The sequence below is a fragment of the Bufo bufo genome, chromosome 9 (genome assembly GCF_905171765.1).
Source record: "Bufo bufo chromosome 9, aBufBuf1.1, whole genome shotgun sequence".
NCBI lineage: Eukaryota > Metazoa > Chordata > Amphibia > Anura > Bufonidae > Bufo > Bufo bufo.
Genome location: NC_053397.1, coordinates 104,880,127 through 104,903,166, shown reverse-complemented (window position 1 = coordinate 104,903,166; position 23,040 = coordinate 104,880,127). Strand labels below are relative to the sequence as shown.

Here is a 23,040-nt window from a genome sequence, read left to right as displayed (position 1 = left end):
TTTTTTTTTTTACTACACCCAGTGCAAAAATAGGAACCCATGAAACACCAGGGAGGGAATGAGGAAGGGTGCTGTTGTGGGGTCTGGAATATCCAATTACCGGTAAGTGTAATCATTTTTCCCTTCCCCTATGACAGCATCACAGAGAGAGATTACAAAGAACACCCCTTCCTTACGGCGGAGCCAACACTTGTAGAACCTTAGTACCGAACAGAAGATCAGATGCAGAATTAAGTTGGAGCCGATAGTGTCGGTAGAAGGTAGAAGGAAAGGACCACATAGCCGCCTTACATATTTACTCAATAGAGACATTGGATCTTTCTGCCCAAGAAGTGGAGATTGCCCGCATAGAATGTGCTCTAATAGACAGAGGCAGAGAAATTCCAGACGAAGTGTAAGTTAGGGAAATAACTGTCTTAATCCATCTGGCTAGCAAGCTTTTAGAAGCTACCTTGCCCTTATTTACATCTGAGAAAAGGACAAATAGAGCAGAGGATTTTCTCCAATCTCTGGAGACTTCTAGGTAAAAGACATCTCTAGACAGTGGAACTCCCTTTCTTTCTCGTTTTTTGGGATCATCAAAAAAGGTTGGAAGCACTATCTCCTGGAGTATATTTTGATGGAGCCTATGGTAAAAAGGAAGGATCTGGTTTAAGACTACCCTATCATCAAAAATAAACAGAAAAGGGGGGTTGATAGAGATAGCCTGGATCTCACCAATTCTTCTTGCAGAGGTTAAAGCCACCAATAGAACTAACTTGAATGTAAGAAGCTTTAAAGAGCAAGTTGACAAAGGTTCAAAGGGGGGCCTGGTCAAGGCATTTAGTACTAGATTTAAGTCCCATGGGGCCATACTGGGTGCTTTAACTGAAAGCATTCTGTCTACTGCCTTGAAGAACCTTACTATCCACGGGTCAGTGGCAAAGTTACTATAAAAGAGGGCAAAAAGAGCAGATACTTGAACCCGAAGGGTGCCCTTTGCTAGCCCCATAGACAATCCCTTCTGAAGAAATTCCAGGACCTGAAAGACCGTAGTCTCTGATCGTATTGAATCTGATCCCCCCAAAAAATCTAAGAATTTTTTCCAAATCCTGGCATAGATCGACACAGTCACAGCTTTTCTACTTTTTAACAAGGTAGATACTAGGGTTTCTGAAAACCCCAATTTTATTAATAGCGCCCTTTCAAATTCCAAGCCATAAGGTGCAGACCTCCGACATTCGGATGACAAACTGGACCCTGCGTGACAAGGTTCGGGATCTCTGGAAGGATCCAGGGGTCGGTTATCGACATGGATCTTAGAAGGGAGAACCATGCCTTCTTTGGCCAAAAGGGGGCTATAACAATCATCTTTGCACCCTCGTCTCTGATTTTTTTCAGAACTAGAGGAATCAGCTGGAAAGGAGGGAATGCATAACCTAAGGGGAAATTCCATTTTAGAAGTGGAGCATCTGCCCCATACGGGAACTCCCTTGGATTGAGAGAACAAAATGTTTTCACTTTTTTGTTTGCTCTGGTGGCAAAAAGATCGATGGAAGGTAGTCCCCACATCTTGGTTATCTCTGAAAAGACTATCGGATTTAGAGACCATTCCCCCTGTCTTAACTGATGTCGACTCAGGAAATCCGCCTGGAAGTTCTCCTTGCCTCTTATATGGACAGCAGAAATGTGACTGACCTTCCCTTCCAAGCTTTGAAACAAAAGAGTTGCTTCTTTCATGAGGGAAATTGACCTTGTTCCCCCCCTGATGATTTATGTAAGCAACTGCTGACTGATTATCTGACATTATCATTATGTGTTTTGAACGAATAAAAGGCATTGCATCTCCAAAGCTAGTCTTACAGCTAGCAACTCCTTTCTGTTCGAGGAAAACGTTCTCTGCACTGGAGACCACCACCCCTGAATGACTTGGTCAAGAAAATGTGCCCCCCACCCAAAGGGGCTGGCATCTGTTGTTAACACTACTGGATTGGCATGATTCCAAGTAACTAACTCCCTGATTCAGATTCGACTCTTGGTCCCACCAGGTCAGATCTTTTAGAGTCCTTTTGGAAATCACTATCCTTGACTCCAATGAGTTTCCACTCTTTTTTAGTACAAAAAGGATCTCTGTCTGTAGACCCTGAGCATAGAACGGAGCCAATGTGACCGCAGGAATACAGGAGGTTAGCGTCCCCAATACTGACATTGCTTTCCGAATAGATAGATTCTGTGAGGATCTTAGCATATTTATTTTTGCTTGTACACGAGAGATCTTTTCCTCGGTCAGGAAAACTTTCTGGGCAACCAGGAGCAGACCCAAGAACAAGTCTTCGGTATAACTCAGTATTTCTTTAAATTTATCAGCCAACCTAATTCTTTTAAAATGTCTGTCACCTTCTGCACTGCCGCCACACAGTCCTGATGAGAGCTTGCTATAATCAGAAAATCGTCTAGATAAGGTAGGAATAGAATATTGACCTTTCTTATGAATGAGGCTACTTCTGCAATCACCTTTGTGAAAATTCTGGGAGCCATAGAAAGGCCAAACGGAAGCGCCTGAAACTGAAGGTGACGAATTTACTCCCTGATGACTACTGCAACCCTGAGGAACTGTTGATGCAAGGGGTGTATGGGGATGTGATAATACGCATCCTTCAGGTCTAGGACTGCCATAAAACAATTTGGACCATTTTGAACTTTCTCAGATGAAGGTGTCTGTTTAACTGCTTTAACCGCTTTACGTCCGCCCATAGGATATAAACGTCCTATGGGTGGATGTCTATTTCTGAAAGCACGTTTTAGAACGTCCTTTCAGAAATAGCAGCTGCACGCTAATCGTGCAGCTGCTGATCGGGTTGCCCGCTGTCAGTGACAGCAGGGCAACCCTAAGACAAGGCAGGGACAGTGCCCAGGTGTCCCTGCCTTCCGGATCGCTGAAAAAAAAAAAGTGAATCAAATGTCCCCCAGAGGTCTTGTATGACCTTATGGGGGACGAAAAGTGTAAAATAAAAAAAATAAAAATAAAAGGTTGAAAATAAAAAAAAGTTTCACATGTAAAAAAAAAAAGTCCCCAAGTAAGGAATGAAAAAAAAAAGTTAAAAATAGAAAAAATAAAAAAAAGTATACATATTAGGTATTGCCGCGTCCGTAAAAACCAGCTCTATAAAAATATCACATGACCTAACCCCTCGGGTGAACACCGTAAAAAAAAACAAAATAAAACTGTGTCAAAACAAGCAATTTTTGTCACCTTGCATCACAAAAGGTGCAACACCAAGTGATCAAAAACGCGTATGTCCCACAAAATAGTACCAATAAAATCGTCACCTCATCCCGCAAAAAATGAGCCCCTACATAAGAAAATCTCTCAAAAAATAAAAAAACTAGAGCTCTCAGAACATGGACACATTAAAACATAATTTTTTTGTTTCAAAAATGCTATTATTGTGTAAAACTTTAATAAATGAGAAAAAGTATACATATTAGGTATCGCCACGTCCGTAACAATCTGCTCTATAAAAATGTCACTTGACTGAACCCCTCAGGTGAACGCTGTAAAAATAAATAAATAGAAACTGTGCTAAAACAACCAATTTTATGGTCACCTTGCCCCATAAAGTGTTATAATGAATGATCAAAAAATCATATGTACCCAAAAATAGTACTAATAAAACTGGCACCTTATCCCCTAGTTTCCAAAATGGGGTCACTTCTTGGGAGTTTCTACTGTAAGGGTGCATCAGGGGGCTTCAAATGGGACATGGCATCTAAAAACCATGTGGAGTTCCTTTTCTTCTGCGCCCTGCCGTGTGCCCATACAGCAGTTTATGACCACATCTGGGGTGTTTCTGTAAACCGCAGAATCTGGGTAATAAATATTGAGTTTTGTTTGGCTGTTAACCATCGATGTGTTAAAGAAAAAAATTGATTAAAATGGAAAATCTGCCAAAAAAGTGAAATTTAAAAATTTGATCTCCATTTTCCTTTAATTCTTGTGGAACGCCTAAAGGGTTAACAAAGTTTGTAAAATCGGTTTTGAATACCTTGAGGGGTGTAGTTTCTACAATGGGGTCATTTATGGGGGTATCCACTATGTAGGCCCCACAAAGTGACTTCAGACCTGAACTGGTCCTTAAAAAGTGGGTTTTGGCAATTTTCTTAAAAATTTGAAGAATTGCTTCTAAACTTCTAAGCCTTCTAACGTCCTAAAAAAATAAAATGACATTTCCAAAATGATGCCAACATAAAGTAGACATATGGGGAATGTTAAATAATAAATATTTTATGAGGTATCACTTTCTCTGTTTTAAAAGCAGAGAAATTGAAATTTAGAAAATTGCGAATTTTTCAAATTTTTGGGTAAATTTGGGATTTTTTCATAAATAAAAGGTGAAATATTTTGACTCAAATTTATGACTATCATGAAGTACAATGTGTCACGAGAAAACAATCTCTGAATGACTTGGATAAATAAAGGCGTTCCAAAGTTATTACCACATAAAGTGAGATATGTCAGTTTTGCAAAATTTGGCCTGGTCAGGAAGGGGGCAAATGGCCCAGGTGGCAGGTGGTTAAGTTTACAATAGCACAAAGCGAGTTGTCCGGTTTTTGTACTAGAAAAAGAAGAGAGTAGTATCCCTTTCCGCGTTCTTCCACTGGAACTGGGGTTAGCACCTGTTTTTCTAATAAATCTAAAACCTCTGACTCTATTGCCGACAAACCTGAAGATGATGCCTGAGCTTTTGTGACTATAAATCTTTGAGGGGGTTTTGTATGAAAATCTAGGTATAAGGCTTCTCCTATGAGCCTTTGGACCAATCCCCCTGCTATCTTTTCCCATACGGAAAGGAAGAGCTTTAAGCTTCCTGCCACTGCACTTCTGGCGTCACTGCTGGGACGTTTTTTTAGGCTGAGAGTAAGAATTTCCAAACAAGAATCCTGTCCTCCCAAAACCTCTGGACCTATAATTCTGTTTTTTGTCGCTAACTTGACCTCTTCCTCGAAATCCAGCTGAGGAACGAAATTGGCATCTGGATCTGAAAAAGGAGGTGGAGGAAAACCCCGTTGCCAGACACCGCCAGCTCTCTGAGAAGGTCTGGCAGACGTTCTTCTGTACCTCTTGCATGATGTTCTTTGTTTTGGTTTCACTTTGTCATCTCCTTTCCTTCTCCCAGCTGTCATCTATTTACACTGATCACCTCCCTTTATATTCCCTCCTATACTGCCTTACTTTGCGGTTTATACTACTTCCTGGATTGTGTTCACTGCTGGAGGCTGCAACTGCTGATTTCTCAGATGTCTTTTTCCCTTTATTTGTGTTTTCTTGCTGGCTTGATTCTAGGTGACCCTGACTCCGTCCGTATTAAGTGCAGGGAGCCGGTGGTCGTGTCCCCTCACTATTATAGGGTTTTCAGGTGTCACACAGTCTAGGTACGAGGGCATGCAATCGTCTACCATAAAGACCTTTGCATGGGCATAGCAGTCAGGGAGAGCTCTAGGGGTTTTATAGGGCTCACCCATATGTTCCTTAGTTTGGGATCAAGTCAGTCGGATGTTTATTTATAACTTCCAGTTTTCTGCAACACTGTCCGTGACATTATAAACCGCCAATACCGTCTTAAGCATGGATCCGGTTTCAGCCTTGATTGACCGCATGCAGGGTCTTTCACTGGAGGTAGCAGATCTCCGTAAAACTGTGTCTCAGATTCAGGTGACCGGTTCTGCTTGTGTTCATGGAGTTTGTTCCAAGCCTAAGATCTCGCTTCTGGATACGTTCTCCGGGGGTAGTGAGAATTTTGTTCGCTTTAGAGAGGCTTGCAAACTCCATTTTCGCCTACTTCCCCATTCCTCTGGTGATGAGGAGCAGAGGGTGGGGATCATCATCTCGCTGCTCAGGGATAACGCTCAGTCTTGGGCCCTTTCGCTGCCGGTGGGGGCACGGCCCCTCCGATCGGTGGATTCATTTTTTGTAGCCCTGGGGCAGATATATGATGACCCGGATCGTATTGCTCTGGCTGAATCTAAACTGCGTCTTTTATGCCAGGGTAAACAGTCCACAGAGATATATTGTTCCGAATTTCGGAGATGGGCAGCTGATACTGGTTGGAATGATGCTGCACTCCGAAGTCAATTTTGCCATGGTCTATCGGAGGGATTGAAAGATGCATTTGGCTTTCATGAGAGACCTGCCTCATTGGAGTCTGCCATGTCTCTATCTATTCGTATTGACAGGCGTCTTAGGCCTCATGCACACGACCGTATTTTTTTGCGGTCCGCAAAAACGGGTTCCGTTTTTCCGTGACCGTTTTTTTCGTCCGTGGGTCTTCCTTGATTTTTGGAGGATCCACGGACAGGAAAAAAATGTTGTTTTGGTGTCCACCTGGCCATGCGGAGCCAAACGGATCGACACAATATGGTACAATTTCAAACGGATCCGTCCCCCATTGACTTTCAATGTAAAGTCAGGAGTTAATATACCATAGGATCTGAGTTTTCTCCAATCCGATGGTATATTTTAACTTGAAGTGTCCCCATCACCATGGGAACGCCTCTATGTTAGAATATACTGTCGGATAGGAGTTAGATCGTAAAACTCAAATCCGACAGTATATTCTAACACAGAGGCGTTCCCATGGTGATATACTAAAAGAACTGTGTATATGACTGCCCCCTGCTGCCTGGCAGGTGCTGCCAGGCAGCAGGGGGCAGCCCCATCCCCCCTGTAGGTAACACATTGGTGGCCAGTGCGGCCGGCCCCCCCTCCCTCCCCTGTAGTTAACTCATTGGTGGCCAGTGGGCCCCCCTCCCTCCCCTGTAGTCAATTCTTTGTTGTCCAGTGCGGCCGGCCCCCCTCCCTTCCCTGTAGTTAACTCGTTGGTGGCCAGTGGGCCCCCCCTCCCTCCCCTGTAGTTAACTCGTTGGTGGCCAGTGGGCCCTCTCCCCTCCCTCCTAATTAAAATCTCCCCCCCTATCATTGGTGGCAGCGGAGAGTAGCGATCGGAGTCCCAGTTTAATCGCTGGGGCTCCGATCGGTAACCATGGCAACCAGGACGCTACTGCAGTCCCGATTGCCATGGTTACTTAGCAATTTGTAGAAGCATTATATTTACCTGCGAGCTGCGATGTCTGCGTCCGGCCGGGAGCTCCTCCTACTGGTAAGTGACAGGTCATTAAGCAATGCGCCGCACAGACCTGTCACTTACCAGTAGGAGGAGCTCCCGGCCGGACGCAGACATCGCAGCTCGCAGGTAAGTATAATGCTTCTACAAATTGCTAAGTAACCATGGCAACCGGGACTGCAGTAGCGTCCTGGTTGCCATGGTTAGCGATCGGAGCCCCAGCGATTAAACTGGGACTCCGATCGGTACTCTCCGCTGCCACCAATGATAGGGGGGGAGATTTTAATTAGGAGGGGGAGGGCCCACTGGCCACCAACGAGTTAACTACAGGGGAGGGAGGGGGGGGCCCACTGGCCACCAACGAGTTAACTACAGGGGAGGGAGGGGGGCCGGCCGCACTGGCCACCAACGAGTTAACTACAGGGGAGGGAGGGGGGGGCCCACTGGCCACCGAGTTAACTACAGGGGAGGGAGGGGGGGCCGGCCGCACTGGCCACCAATGTGTTAACTACAGGGGGGGGCTGCCCCCTGCTGCCTGGCAGCACCTGCCAGGCAGCAGGGGGCAGTCATGTACACAGTTCTTTTAGTATATTCTAACCTGGGAACGCCTCTGTGTTAGAATATACTGTCGGATCTGAGTTTTCACGAAGTGAAAACTCAGCTCTGAAAAAGCTTTTATGCAGACGGATCTTCGGATCCGTCTGTATTAAAGTAACCTACGGCCACGGATCACGGATGCCAATCTTGTGTGCATCTGTGTTCTTTCACTGACCCATTGACTTGAATGGGTCCGTGAACCAATGTCCGTCAAAAAAATAGGATTAGGTCATATTTTTTGGACGGACAGGATACACGGATCACGGTCTCGGCTGCAAAACGGTGCATCTTCCGATTTTTCCACGGACCCATTGAAAGTCAATGGGTCTGCGAAAAAAAACGGAAAACGGCACAACGGCCACGGATGCACACAACGGTCGTGTGCATGAGGCCTTAGAGAGAGAGGAGAGACCACTCCTTCCTGTCATATTCAGTCCAAGAACAGTGGGGCGGTCTCATTCAGTGCGCAGGGGCCTCAGTTTCTCTCAATTCCCTCTGAGCAGGAGGCCATGCAGCTGGGTTTGCTTGCCTCTGATAGTAGAGGATTCAGCTCTCAGAGGAGGGTTTGTTTCTGTTGTGGGGGTATAAATCATTTGGCAAATGTTTGCCCCTCTTGGAGATTCAGGGAGTTTTCTGAGGGTAATAAAGAAACAAAAAGAAAAAAACCCTCTAAAAACTTTCCATCTGTTACTATCGGCAAGGTTGATGCGGAAATTGAAGGTTTGCCGTTTGCTTGTAGTTCCCGTTTTGTCCTACCTGCCAGGGTGGTGCTAGATAGCAAGAACATTGTTTGTGAGATTTTTGTAGATAGTGGAGCAGCTGTCAATCTCATTGATAATCAATTTGCTATAACATATGGTTTCCAGGTATGCACTTTGGGAAAGGATATACCTGTTTTTGCTATCGATTCCGCTCCACTTTCTCAAAAATCATTAAAGGGCATAGTTCACAATATCCGTTTGACTGTGGGTGATGCTCATGTTGAGGATATGTCATGTTTCGTCCTAAGCGGATTACCTACACCTCTAGTGTTGGGGCTACCCTACCTCACTAAACATAACCCCACCATTGATTGGCAAGCAAGGCAAATAAATGGCTGGAGTGACTTTTGCAGAGAGAATTGCCTCATGGCGTCTCTTTCAGAGGTTTCTACCAAGACTCTACCATCTTTTCTCTCTGAATTTCCGGATGTGTTTTCAGAGAGTGGTGTCCAGGAGCTGCCCCATCACCGGGAGTACGATTGCCCTATTAATCTCATCCCAGGCGCCAAGCTGCCAAAATCACGTTTATACAATCTCTCCCAACCTGAAAGAGTCGCTATGCGTACTTATATCTCTGAGAGCCTGAGAAAGGGACACATCCGACCCTCGAAGTCACCTGTTGCCGCTGTTTTTTTTTTTGTTAAGAAAAAAGATGGTTCTTTAAGACCATGTCTGGATTTCAGGGAGCTGAACTGTATCACAATTCGTGATCTTTATCCGCTTCCTCTGATCCCGGACCCGTTTAACCAGATTGTTGGGGCTAAAGTTTTTTCTAAGTTGGATTTAAGAGGGGCATACAACCTAGTCAGGGAAGGGGACGAATGGAAGACGGCCTTCAATACCCCTGAGGGCCATTTCGAGAATTTGGTTATGCCCTTTGGTTTGATGAATGCTCCAGCCGTCTTCCAACATTTTGTGAACAGCATTTTTTTATCATTTAATGGGGAAATTTGTACTGGTGTATCTAGATGACATTTTGATTTTTTTCTCCTGATTTCAAAAGTCATAGGGACCACCTACGTCAGGTCTTGCTCATTCTGCGGGAAAATAAATTGTACGCTAAACTGGAAAAATGTGTGTTTGCGGTTCCGGAGATTCAATTTCTGGGTTTTCTTCTCTCCGCTTCTGGTTTTCGCATGGACCCTGAGAAGGTCCGCGCTGTGCTTGATTGGGAGCTTCCTGAGAATCAGAAGGCGCTGATGCGGCTTTTGGGTTTTGCCAATTATTACAGAAAATTCATTTTGAATTATTCCTCTGTTGTTAAGCCACTCACTGATATGACTAAAAAGGGGGTAGATTTTTCCTCCTGGTCGGTAGATGCGCTTAAGGCCTTTTCTAGTATGAAAGAGAGTTTTGCTTCCGCTCCTATCTTGGTACAACCTGATGTCTCTCTACTTTTCATTGTTGAGGTGGACGCTTCTGAGGTGGGTGTGGGTGCGGTCTTGTCTCAGGGTCGCTCTCCTGTCAAATGGCGACCGTGTGCCTTTTTCTCAAGGAAACTCTCCTCCGCAGAGAGAAATTACGATGTGGGAGATAGGGAGTTGTTGGCCATCAAATTAGCTGTTGAGGAATGGTGCCATTGGCTAGAGGGAGCCAGACACCCTATTACCGTGTTTACCGACCATAAGAATCTGGGCTACTTGGAATCGCCAAGCGTCTGAACCCGAGACAGGCCAGATGGTCTTTATTCTTTTCTAGGTTTAATTTTGTTGTCACGTTCTGCCCTCGGGTTAAAAATGTGAAGGCTGATGCCCTGTCACATTGTTTTCCAGGAGGGGGGAACTTTGAAGACCCGGGTCCCATATTGGCTGAAGGGGTGGTTGTCTCTGCTCTTTATCCTGATTTGGAGGCAGAGGTTCAGGCAGCCCAGGCAGAGGCTCCTGATCTTTGTCCTCCTGGGAGTTTGTTTGTGCCTCTCGCTTTACGACACAAGGTTTTTAAGGAGCACCACGATACTGTCCTTGCTGGGCACCCGGGGAGTAGAGCCACAGTGGATCTCATTGCTCTGAGATTCTGGTGGCCGGCTCTTCGTAAGACGGTTGAGGGATTTGTGGCAGCCTGCGAGATCTGCGCTCGTGCCAAGGTCCCTCATTCACGGCCATCGGGTTCTCTCCTCCCGTTACCCATTCCTTCCCGTCCTTGGACGCATTTGTCCATGGACTTCATTACGGACCTGCCTCGTTCCTCGGGGAAGACTGTGATTCTGGTAGTAGTATTAGCAAAATGGCGCATTTCATTCCTTTTCCTGGGTTACCCAATGCTAAGACGCTGGCGCAAGCATTTGTTGATCACATTGTCAAATTGCATGGCATTCCTTCAGACATCGTTTCTGATAGGGGCACGCAATTTGTTTCCAGATTCTGGAAGGCCTTCTGTTCTCGCTTGGGGGTTCGGTTGTTGTTCTCTTCTGCTTTTCACCCGCAGTCGAATGGCCAGACCGAACGCGTCAATCAGAATCTGGAGACATATCTGCGCTGTTTTGTGGCAGAGAATCAGGAGGATTGGTGTTCTTTTTTGTCCCTTGCTGAGTTTGCTTTAAATAACCGTCGCCAGGAGTCCTCTGATAAGTCACCATTTTTTGGTGCATATGGGTTTCATCCGCAGTTTGGGACATTCTCTGGAGAGGGGTCTTCTGGTTTACCTCATGAGGAGAGATTTTCCTCGTCTTTGTCATTTATTTGGCAAAAGATTCAGGGTAATCTGAAGAGGATGAGTGAGAGATATAAGCGTGTGGCGGATAAGAGACGTGTGCCTGGACCGGACCTGAATGTGGGTGATCTGGTGTGGTGTCTACAAAGAATATCAAACTGAAGGTTCCCTCCTGGAAGTTGGGTCCTAAGTTTATTGGGCCTTACAAGATCTTGTCCGTCATCAATCCCGTTGCCTTCCGTCTTGATCTTCCTCAGACTTGGAAGATCCATAATGTTTTTCACAGGTCCCTATTAAAACCGTATGTCCAACCCACTGTACCCTCCTCTTTGCCTCCTCCTCCGATTGTTGTTGATGGTAATCTTGAATTTCAGGTCTCTAGGATTGTGGATTCTCGCTTTATCCGCGGTTCTCTCCAGTACCTCGTTCATTGGGAGGGTTATGGTCCTGAGGAGAGGATGTGGGTCCCAGTGGCGGACATTAAGGCCACTCGTCTCATCAGGGCTTTCCATAGGTCCCATCCTGAGAAGGTGGGCTCTGAGTGTCCGGAGTCCACTCGTAGAGAGAGGGGTACTGTCACCGCCAGCTCTCTGAGAAGGTCTGTGTCACGGATGGTGTACAGGAAACAAGACAATACCATATAAACAATGTCTCTCTGGATCCACAACTAAGGAACAAAGGGAGACCCCTGCAATAGACCTGCCGCTCTCCCTTACTGCTCAGCCTATGCGAACACCCCAAAGGTGGATGGCCGCATATCCACGTTCCTCGGCTATCTATTACCTGAAGACCCTACAATAGTGAAGGGACACGACCACCGGCTCCCTACACTGACACGGAGGGAGTCAGGGTCACCTGGATCCAGAAAAGACAAAATCATAAATACATAAACAGCATTTATCTTGCAGACGAATGACGACTGACGACTGGGAACAGGGAACTGGGAACAGCATGCACACACACTCCAGGAAGTTGTATCAGCCGCACACTACTGCATTATGGGGAGGAACTTAAAGGGTAGCGATCAGTCTAACTGCATGACAGCTGAGATAGACTAACGAGATGAGAAACTAAACCAAAACAAAGAAATTCAAGGAGGAGGATCTGAGAAGCTCCTGTGAGCGCTTCTCAGCTGTCTGGCTGTGACAGTACCCCTCCCTCTAGGAGTGGACTCCGGACACTCAGGGCCCACCTTCTCAGGATGGGACCTATGGAAAGCCCTGATGAGACGAGAGGCCTTAATGTCCGTCACTGGGACCCACATCCTCTCCTCAGGACCATAACCCTCCCAATGAACGAGGTACTGGAGGGAACCGCGGACAAGACGAGAATCCACAATCCTAGAGACCTGAAATTCAAGATTTCCATCAACCATAATCGGAGGAGGAGGCAAAGGCGAGGGTACAATAGGTTGAACATAAGGTTTCAATAAGGACTTATGAAAAACATTATGGATCTTCCAAGTCTGAGGAAGATCAAGACGGTAGGCAACAGGATTGATGACAGACAGGATCTTGTAAGGCCCAATAAACCTAGGACCCAACTTCCAGGAGGGAACCTTCAATTTGATATTCTTGGTAGACAACCACACCAGATCACCAACATTCAGGTCCGGACCAGGCACACGTCTCTTATCCGCCACACGCTTATATCTCTCACTCATGCTCTTTAGATTATCCTGAATCTTTTGCCAAATAGATGACAAAGACGAGGAGAATCTGTCCTCATCAGGCAAACCAGAAGAGCCCTCTCCCGAGAAAGTCCCAAACTGCGGATGGAACCCATATGCACCAAAAAATGGTGACTTATCAGAGGACTCCTGACGACGGTTATTTAAAGCAAACTCAGCAAGGGACAAAAAAGAACACCAATCCTCCTGATTCTCCGCCACAAAACAGCGCAGATATGTCTCCAGATTCTGATTGACGCGCTCTGTCTGGCCATTCGACTGCGGATGGAAAGCAGAAGAGAATGACAACCGAACCCCCAAGCGAGAACAGAAAGCCTTCCAGAATCTGGAAACAAACTGCGTGCCCCTATCAGAGACTATGTCTGAAGGAATCCCATGCAATTTGACAATGTGGTCAATAAATGCCTGCGCCAGCGTCTTAGCATTGGGCAAACCAGGAAAAGGGATAAAATGCACCATTTTGCTAAAACGGTCCACCACCACCAGAATCACAGACTTCCCCGAGGAACGAGGCAAGTCCGTTATGAAGTCCATGGACAGATGTGTCCAAGGACGGGAAGGAATGGGCAAAGGAAGGAGAGGACCTGATGGCCGTGAATGAGGGACCTTGGCACGAGCGCAAGTCTCGCAAGCTGCCACAAAACCCTCAACCGACTTACGAAGCGCAGGCCACCAGAATCTCCGAGCGATGAGATCCAGTGTGGCTCTTGCCACCGGGTGCCCAGCAAGGACCGTGTCGTGGTGTTCTTTAAAAATCTTGTGTCTCAAAGCGAGAGGCACAAACAACCTCCCAGGAGGACAAAGATCAGGAGCTTCTGACTGGGCTGCCTGCACCTCTGCCTCCAATTCAGGAAAAAAAGCAGAGACCACCACACCTTCAGCCAAAATGGGACCCGGGTCTTCAAAATTCCCACCTCCCGGAAAACAACGTGACAGGGCATCTGCCTTCACATTCTTAACCCCAGGGCGGAACGTAACAACAAAATTAAACCTTGAAGAACAAAGACCATCTGGCCTGTCTCGGGTTCAGACGCTTGGCTGACTCCAAGTAGGCCAGATTTTTATGGTCAGTAAACACAGTAATAGGGTGTCTGGCTCCCTCTAGCCAATGGCGCCATTCCTCAAAAGCCAACTTGATGGCCAACAATTCCCTATCTCCCACATCATAATTTCTCTCTGCGGAGGAGAGTTTCTTTGAGAAAAAGGCACACGGTTGCCATTTGGCAGGAGAGGAACCCTGAGACAAGACCGCACCCACCCCTACCTCAGAAGCATCAACCTCAACTATGAAGGGTAACGAAATATCAGGTTGTACCAGGATGGGAGCGGAAGCAAAACTCTCCTTGATATTAGAAAAGGCCTTACGCGCCTCTACCGACCAGGAAGAAAAATCTACCCCCTTTCTGGTCATCTCAGTGAGTGGTTTAACAACAGAGGAATAATTCAAAATAAATTTCCTGTAATAATTGGCAAAGCCCAAAAAACGCATCAGCGCCTTCTGATTCTCAGGAAGCTCCCACTCAAGCACAGCGCGGACCTTCTCGGGGTCCATGCGAAAACCAGGAGCGGAGACAAGAAACCCCAGAAATAGGATTTCTGGAACTGCAAACACACATTTTTCCAGTTTCGCGTATAATTTATTCTCCCGCAGGATGAGCAAGACCTGACGTAAGTGTTCCCTATGAGTCTTGAAATCAGGAGAAAAAATCAAAATGTCATCCAAATACACTAATACAAATTTTCCCATTAAATGATAAAAAATGCTGTTGACGAAATGCTGAAAAACGGCTGGGGCATTCATCAAACCAAAAGGCATAACCAAATTCTCAAAATGGCCCTCAGGGGTATTGAAAGCCGTCTTCCATTCGTCTCCTTCTCTGACCCTAACCAGGTTGTATGCCCCTCTTAGGTCTAATTTGGAAAAGACTTTAGCCCCAACAACCTGGTTAAACAGGTCCGGGATTAGAGGAAGCGGATAAGGATCACGAATAGTGATACTGTTCAGCTCCCTGAAATCCAGACAAGGTCTTAAAGAACTATCTTTTTTCTTAACAAAGAAAAAACCAGCGGCAACAGGTGACTTCGAGGGTCGTATGCGTCCTTTTCTCAGACTCTCAGAGATATAAGCCCGCATAGCGACCCTCTCAGGTTGGGAGAGATTGTATAAACGAGATTTAGGCAGCTTGGCGCCTGGGATGAGATTAATAGGGCAATCATACTCCCTGTGCGGAGGCAAACCCTGAACTCCACTCTCAGAGAAGACATCCAAAAATTCAGAGAGGAAAGGTGGTACAGTCTTAGTAGAAACCTCAGAAACAGATGTTATGAGGCAATTCTCTCTGCAAAAGTTACTCCAACCATTTATTTGCCTCGCTTGCCAATCAATGGTGGGGTTATGTTTAGTGAGCCAGGGTAGCCCCAACACTAGAGGAGTAGGCAAACCGCTAAGGACGAAACATGACACATCCTCAACATGAGCATCACTCACAATTAAACGGATATTGTGAACTATACCCTTTAATGATTTCTGAGAAAGTGGAGCTGAATCAATAGCAAAAACAGGAATATCCTTTCCCAAAGTGCATACCTGGAAACCATGAGTTATTGCAAATTGATTATCAATGAGGTTGACAGCTGCTCCACTATCCACAAAAAATGCTCTTGCTCTCTAGCGCCACCCTAGCAGGCAGGACAAAACGGGAACTACAAGCAAACAGAAAACCTTCAATTTCCGCCTCAACCCTGCCAATAGTAACAGACGGAACATTTTTAAAAGATTTTTTCCTTTTTGTCTCTTTATTACTCCCAGAAAACTGCCTTAATCTCCTAGAGGGACAAACATTTGCCAGATGATTTATACCTCCACAACAAAAACAAACCCTCCCCTGCGGGCTGAATCTTCTATTGTCAGAGGCAATCAACCCCAGCTGCATGGACTCCTGCTCAGAAGGGGCTGACAGCGACTGAGACCCCTGTGCACAGAATGAGACCGCTGCACTGTCCCGGGACTGAGTATGACAGGATCTCTCCTCTCTCTCTAAGACGCCTGTCAATACGAACAGCCTGAGACATAGCAGAATACAAGGAGGTAGGTCTTTCATGAAAGGCAAATGCATCTTTCAATCCCTCTGAAAGACCATAGCAAAATTGACTTCGGAGTGCAGCATCATTCCAACCCGTATCTGCTGCCCATCTCCGAAATTCTGAGCAGTATATCTCTGCGGATTGTTTACCCTGGCATAACAGACGTAGTCTAGACTCAGCCAGAGCAATACGATCCGGATCATCATATATCTGACCCAGGGCTAAAAAGAATTCATTCACTGAACGAAGGGGCCGTGCCCCCTCCGGCAGCGAAAAGGCCCAGGACTGAGCGTTACCCCTGAGCAGCGATATAATGATCCCCACCCTCCGTTCTTCATCACCAGAAGAATGGGGAAGAAGGCGAAAATGGAGTTTGCAAGCCTCTCTAAAACGCACAAAATTCTCACTACCCCCGGAGAACGTATCCGGGAGCGAGATCTTAGGCTCAGCACAAACTCCATGAACGCAAGCTGAACCGGTCACTTGAAACTGAGAAAAAGTCTTACGGAGATCAGCTACCTCCAAAGAAAGACCCTGAAAGCGTTCAGCCAAAAGTGAAACCGGATCCATGCTTGAGACGGTTTTGGTGGCTGATAATGTCACGGATGGTGTACAGGAAACAAGACAATACCATATAAACAATGTCTCTCTGGATCCACAACTAAGGAACAAAGGGAGACCCCTGCAATAGACCTGCCGCTCTCCCTCACTGCTCAGCCTATGCGAACACCCCAAAGGTGGATGGCCGCATATCCACGTTCCTCGGCTATCTATTACCTGAAGACCCTACAATAGTGAAGGGACACGACCACCGGCTCCCTACACTGACACGGAGGGAGTCAGGGTCACCTGGATCCAGAAAAGACAAAATCATAAATACATAAACAGCACTTATCTTGCAGACGAATGACGACTGACGACTGGGAACAGGGAACTGGGAACAGCATGCACACACACTCCAGGAAGTTGTATCAGCCGCACACTACTGCATTATGGGGAGGAACTTAAAGGGTAGCGATCAGTCTAACTGCATGACAGCTGAGATAGACTAACGAGATGAGAAACTAAACCAAAACAAATAAATTCAAGGAGGAGGATCTGAGAAGCTCCTGTGAGCGTTTCTCAGCTGTCTGGCTGTGACAGTCTGGCAGACGTTCTTCTGTACCTCTTGCATGATGTTCTTTGTTTTGGTTTCACTTTGTCATCTCCTTTCCTTCTCCCAGCTGTCATCTATTTACACTGATTGCCTCCCTTTATATTCCCTCCCATACTGCCTCACTTTGCGGTTTATACTACTTCCTGGATTGTGTTCACTGCTGGAGGCTGCAACTGCTGATTCCTCAGATAAGTCTTTTTCCCTTTATTTGTGTTTCCTTGCTGGCTTGATTCTAGGTAACCCTGACTCCGTCCGTATTAAGTGCAGGGAGCCGGTGGTCGTGTCCCCTCACTATTATAGGGTTTTCAGGTGTCACACAGTCTAGGTACGAGGGCATGCAATCGTCTACCATAAAGACCTTTGCATGGGCATAGCAGTCTGGGAGAGCTCTAGGGGTTTTATAGGGCTCACCCATATGTTCCTTAGTTTGGGATCAAGTCAGTCGGATGTTTATTTATAACTTCCAGTTTTCTGCAACACTGTCCGTGACAGTCTAGTTCGGGCCCGAACAAAAACTCGCCCTGACACGGTATACTACATAATCTTTGTTTTGAAGACAAGTCAACCCCCTTCCAATTCTTTAACCAGAGAGCTCTCCAAGCTGAATTGGAAAGGGAGGAAGCCTGCACTAACAGTTTTACTGAGTCTACTGAAGCAGCCGCCATAAAATCTGCCACTTTTTGCAAGGTCGGGATAGAGGCTAAAATCTGTTCTCATGGGCATCTATTCCTAATTTGGCATTCCAATCGTTCTAACCAAATAATCATTGACCTGGCCTAACAGTTGTAGTAATGCTAGGTCTAAATGCGGAAGCAGCCGCTTCCCATGTACTCTTAAGACAGGAATCAATTTTCTTATCTAATGGGTCTTTTGCAAACCCCATATCTTCGAAAGGAAGGGAAGAATTCCTTGATATTTTGGAGATGGCTACGTCAATCTTGGGAGCTTTATCCGATGAAGAAGAAGGTTCTTCATTAAAGGTGTACTTCCTTTTGAAACTTCTGGGAGTAAAAGCTTTCCTATCTGGTTTCTTCCATTATTTATTAATGAGGGCCATAACACTCTTTTGTAAGGGGAAGCATCTATGCCTTTTTTCTTGAAGCCCTTCAAATATGGAATCGACTATAGATTTATTATCTTTCACGTCTTCTAATTCTAGTGTAGAACGAATAGGCTTTAATAATTTATCTGTGTCTTCAACAGGAAATAAACTCTTTCCCTCCATATCCTCTCCAGAGGATGAAGAATACGGAGAAACGCCTGTCTCTTGCTCTTGTTCACTATCGGCTGCAGACTCTACTTCTGATGACCAGCCTTCTGTATATTTTTTTGACCTCAGATCTGATGAGTGACTTTATATTTTTCAAAAAGCTAGGAGAATCCTCCATCACAGTTTTGTCAATACTTTGTTGGCAAAGCTTCTTAGTATAAGAGGAGGATAAGGGACAGCTACATAAAACACATTCTTTATTCTTTCTTTTTGCCAAAACCTTTTTAGGCCTTGTCTAAAAAGAAAATAAATAATCACAATATCAACTCGGTATCAAGTTTGGGCACTTACCCCTCTTATTTCAGATTTTAAAAGTTACCGGCGCAGGGATCTCTCCTTCTGCCGGGTCGGGTCTCTTTTCTTCTTCCATGGTATCCCACTAGGATAATCTTTCTATGTAAGAAAAGTAACCATCATACTTCTTATAATCATGGAGGAGACAGGATCTAAACACTGTCTCTGAGGACCCAGGAATACAGAGAAACATACAATTTTGTGTGATCCAGAGGGAAGGCAGGAACCAGTCAATCACCAGGTAATTTTTTCAGTCCAGGACCACGCCGGCCACTGCCGGTATTGGCTCCTTATCACTGCCCTTTCCCCCGGAAGCTATGCGCAATTAAGACGCGAATTCCGGCTAAACCAGAAGTACGTCACGTGGAACGCATGTCTTACCGAAAGTGACTTCCACCTTTGTTTGCGCCGACTCCACGTTTGAACCGCATGTTGGGAAGGCACCAGAAATCCTCAAATGGTATCTGGCCCCATGCGGTGTAAAGCATCACCCCCTCTGGGGCTGCTTCCTTACTTCTCCTGATGTTGCGTGGCCTTACTCCCCTGGAGGTGCACACGCACCTACTGCAAGAATCTGACCAAGGCCCTGGACCCCACTAGCCCAACATATGGGCGATAGACCCCAGCAGGTATTTACCATCTAGCCCTACAGAATATCTCTCCAGACCAGTGGTACCTGAAAGAAAACTGCAGGTCTCCCGCTCCAGGGACAGGAAACCACTGAGATGGGAGAGAGGCTCCACCTTTTTATTCTGCAGGTTTCTTGTCCCTGGGGGCGTATCCTCTCTCTGTGGTGCTGTCGTGGGGGAAGGGAAAAATGCCCATACTATAAAAATATAAAAATATTTTCCCCATTTGTCCAACAGCGAAACGGAAAAAAGTCAAAATGGCTGATTCGCCATTTTTGGTTGCTTGACTTCCCACAAAAAATTTAATAAAAAGTGATTAAAAAGTAGTACAATAATATGTAGTGGATGGCACTCCTCATGTAGTTTTCGGTGCTCAGTGGTAATGATCAATATAGATATAGGTAAAGACCACGGCACTCGTATTTAAAGTAATCAGAAATAGTTCATTTATTGTCCACACATTGGACACATTTACTGTCCAGCAACCCTATTTTTCACATTAAGAAAGAAATAATTTCCTTACTTGACATCATCTCCAGTTAGGTACAATTGATAAACTCACCTATACCTTTCTTATCAATGATCACCCGGTTACTCCCGTCTTTTACATACTGCCCAAGATCCATAAGAATCTCACTAATCCTCCAGGCCGAACCATAGTTGCATCCACAGACTCAATTCTCTCCCCACTTTCCATATTTCTAGAAAGAATCCTTACTCCACTCATCAAAAATACCCAGTCTTTCCTATTAGACACGACACATTTTTTATCTGTCATTTCCTCATTACAGAACATTCCCTCTGATAGTCTATTAGTCACATTAGACTTTAACAGTCTGTACACTTCTATTGCCCATGAGAAGGGCATTGAAGCTGTTTCCTCCTTGCTCTCTACTTCCAACTATTCACTCAACGCCCAGGCTTTCTGTTTAACACTTCTAAAGGTTTGTACTACAAAATAACTATTTCATGTTCGGCGATGATTACTATATTCAGAAGCGCGGAACCGCAATAGGTGCTAATGTGGCGCCACCATACGCAAATGCCTTTATGGCTAAATTTGAGGAGGATAAAATTTACCCTTACCTCCCTTTTCAACAGTTCGCACGGATTTGGTATGGTTATATCGATGATATCTTTTGCGTGTGGACTGGGGACACTGATTCACTTTCTCACTTCATTGACTATATCAACAAACAGGACCCGCATCTCACCTTCACTTCTCATATAGACCAACATAATATAAGCTTTCTAGACACACTGGTACTCAAGATCACTGGATCACTAACTACTGACCTCTACAGGAAATCTACAGATCGTAACACATTGCTACACTATTCCAGCTGTCACCCTCAAAATACCAAACACTCTTTACCCCGGTCTCAGTTTAAACGTGTATCCAGGATTGTAGCTGATCCTTCCTTCCGTAACCAACGCCTTAATGAAAATTCACAGACAGATGCTATCCCACTAGCCTTTTGGAAGAAGAACTCACTTTGGTTAAATCGGCTCCCTCTAGATCCACTAAACCTGCATCTCCACCACGCATCCCTTTTATCACTACCTACCACCTTTTTGCTCCGAAGATACAAACCATAATTAAAATACACTGGGCTCTATTAGGGCGATCCTACCCAATTGTCTCTAAATTCCAAAATCCTATCCGTATGTGTTATAAACGCCCGACTAATCTTAAAGATAAACTGGTACACGCTGACATAGGTCCACTCACACCCAAACTTCGACAAACTACCTTAATACCTCGTAAAACAGGTACCTACCCGTGCCTCCACTGCGCACAGTGTACCAATGTCATCAAGGGTAATAGGATTGTACACCCCCATTTGGGCAAAATTTATCACCCTAGAGACCTCTATACATGCAACTACTCTTTTTTGGTGTATCTTATTAAATGCCCCTGTGGTCTAACTTATGTAGGTGAAACAACCCAGTGTGTCCGTGACCGTATTTCCAAACATAAGTCCGATATTCGCTGCCAAAAAACGGAACTTCCGATCCCACATCATTTTCTATCCACAAAACACCAAATCAATCAACTTCAATTCCAGGTTTTGGAGCATGTGTCATCAGCACGACGAGGAGGTAATCGAATCGCACGCCTCAAAGAGCGAGAGGCATTTTGGATCTTCGAACTAAAAACTTTGTCTCCCATGGAATGAATAGGGACTTTGACTTCCGTATTTGATCTCAATATTTTGTTTATATTTTGTTTATGCATTGATTGTGTCTTTGCTTTTGCCTATTGTCTTCATTATTGTATATCTAGTCTTGAACATATTCATTAATTCTCTTCTCCTTACTTTTCACAGAGAAAATGACCCCCAAAGCCTCATCATCTCAGGTAGTATATATTCTCACATAGTTTAGAGCTATAGTAGCATTGGCCTCTATGTCCCTTTGTTGTCTGTAATCTAATATTGTCTATCTATAACCGATGCACATATTAACAACAAGCCCTTTGTTATACAGCGACAATGCGCCTGCATATTCCATCTGCCTCCAGCGCCTGCGCATTAGGCCCCGATCTCGGTACACTCTCAGTCTGGAGCCGGGTGATCCTGCGCATGCGCGAGTGACGTAATCACTCTTGCGATATCTCGGCAACAGCGTATGGACGGCGGCGCCTGCGCAATGCTCTCCTCTACCTCCGTTTAAATACCCCGATCTCCCGCTTGACACACAAGTCCACCCGATGCCTCCAGACCCTCATTACTAAGGTTTGTCTGTCTTGCTATAGATCGCCATTATCGCTGTGCTCTTTTCTGCAGCCCCTGCTCTGCCCTTTATTATGTACCCTCATAATGAGGATTATATTGCAACTATTGCAGCGCATGTCGTCACCATTATTGTGCATTCTGCTGCAGTCCTTGTCTTGCTCCTTAGTATATATCCTCATGCTGATGCTCTTAATGAAGATTACACTACAGCTTGTACACCTGATACGCCTTTAATTAGGTCAGCAACGGGTATTGCATTGAATGTTTTGTCTTTGATATAATGCAGAAAGTTGCATAATTCTCAGCTTCCATATGACTATTGATATATCCTAACTACTGCTCCCCTATATAGGTCTTGCACCTAGTCTACCTGGATCAAGATGAGCTTGTCCGCACCTTGGAGCCAATTTACATATATGTATATATATCTGTTTGTCATATCTCCTCTGCCCTGCATTGTTATATGTAATCGCACTATACTATAGATATCTCTGCATCAATTCATCACCGATACTCTGTTATATTGCATGGGCATAGTGAGTTCATGGAAGTTTTTATTTTTTGTCACAAGTTAGCGGAAAATTATGATTTTTTTTTTTTCTTCTTACAAAGTCTCATATTCCACTAACTTGTGACAGAAAATAAAAACTTCCATGAACTCACTATGCCCATCACGAAATACCTGGGGGTGTCTTCTTTCCAAAATGGGGTCACTTGTGGGGTAGTTATACTGCCCTGGCATTTTAGGGGCCCGAATGCGTGAGAAGTAGTTTGAAATCAAAATGTGTAAAAAAATGGCCGGTGAAATCCGAAAGGTGCTCTTTGGAATGTGGGCCCCTTTGCCCACCTAGGCTGCAAAAAAGTGTCACACATGTGGTATTGCCGTACTCAGGAGAAGTTGGGCAATGTTTTTTGGGGTGTGATTTTACATATACCCATGCTGGGTGAGAGAAATATCTTGGCAAAAGACAACTTTTCCCATTTTTTTATACAAAGTTGGCATTTGACCAAGATATTTATCTCACCCAGCATGGGTATATGCAAAATGACACCCCAAAACACATTCCCCAAC

The 23,040-nt window shown here is 45.2% G+C and overlaps 1 protein-coding gene across 2 annotated transcripts in view; it reads right to left on the bottom strand.

Moving 5' to 3' along the window:
* Positions 1-23,040, bottom strand: part of LOC120979060 — a 62,890-nt gene that overhangs the window by 7,018 nt on the left and 32,832 nt on the right. The window contains exon 1 of one of the 2 annotated variants that reach the window (XM_040407585.1): positions 18,599-18,643. The exons of the other annotated variant lie outside the window; for it this stretch is intronic. The gene's annotated coding sequence lies outside the window, so the exon portion shown is untranslated. Of the gene's footprint in view, positions 1-18,598; positions 18,644-23,040 lie in introns of those variants that run through there. 2 annotated transcript variants of the gene reach the window in all.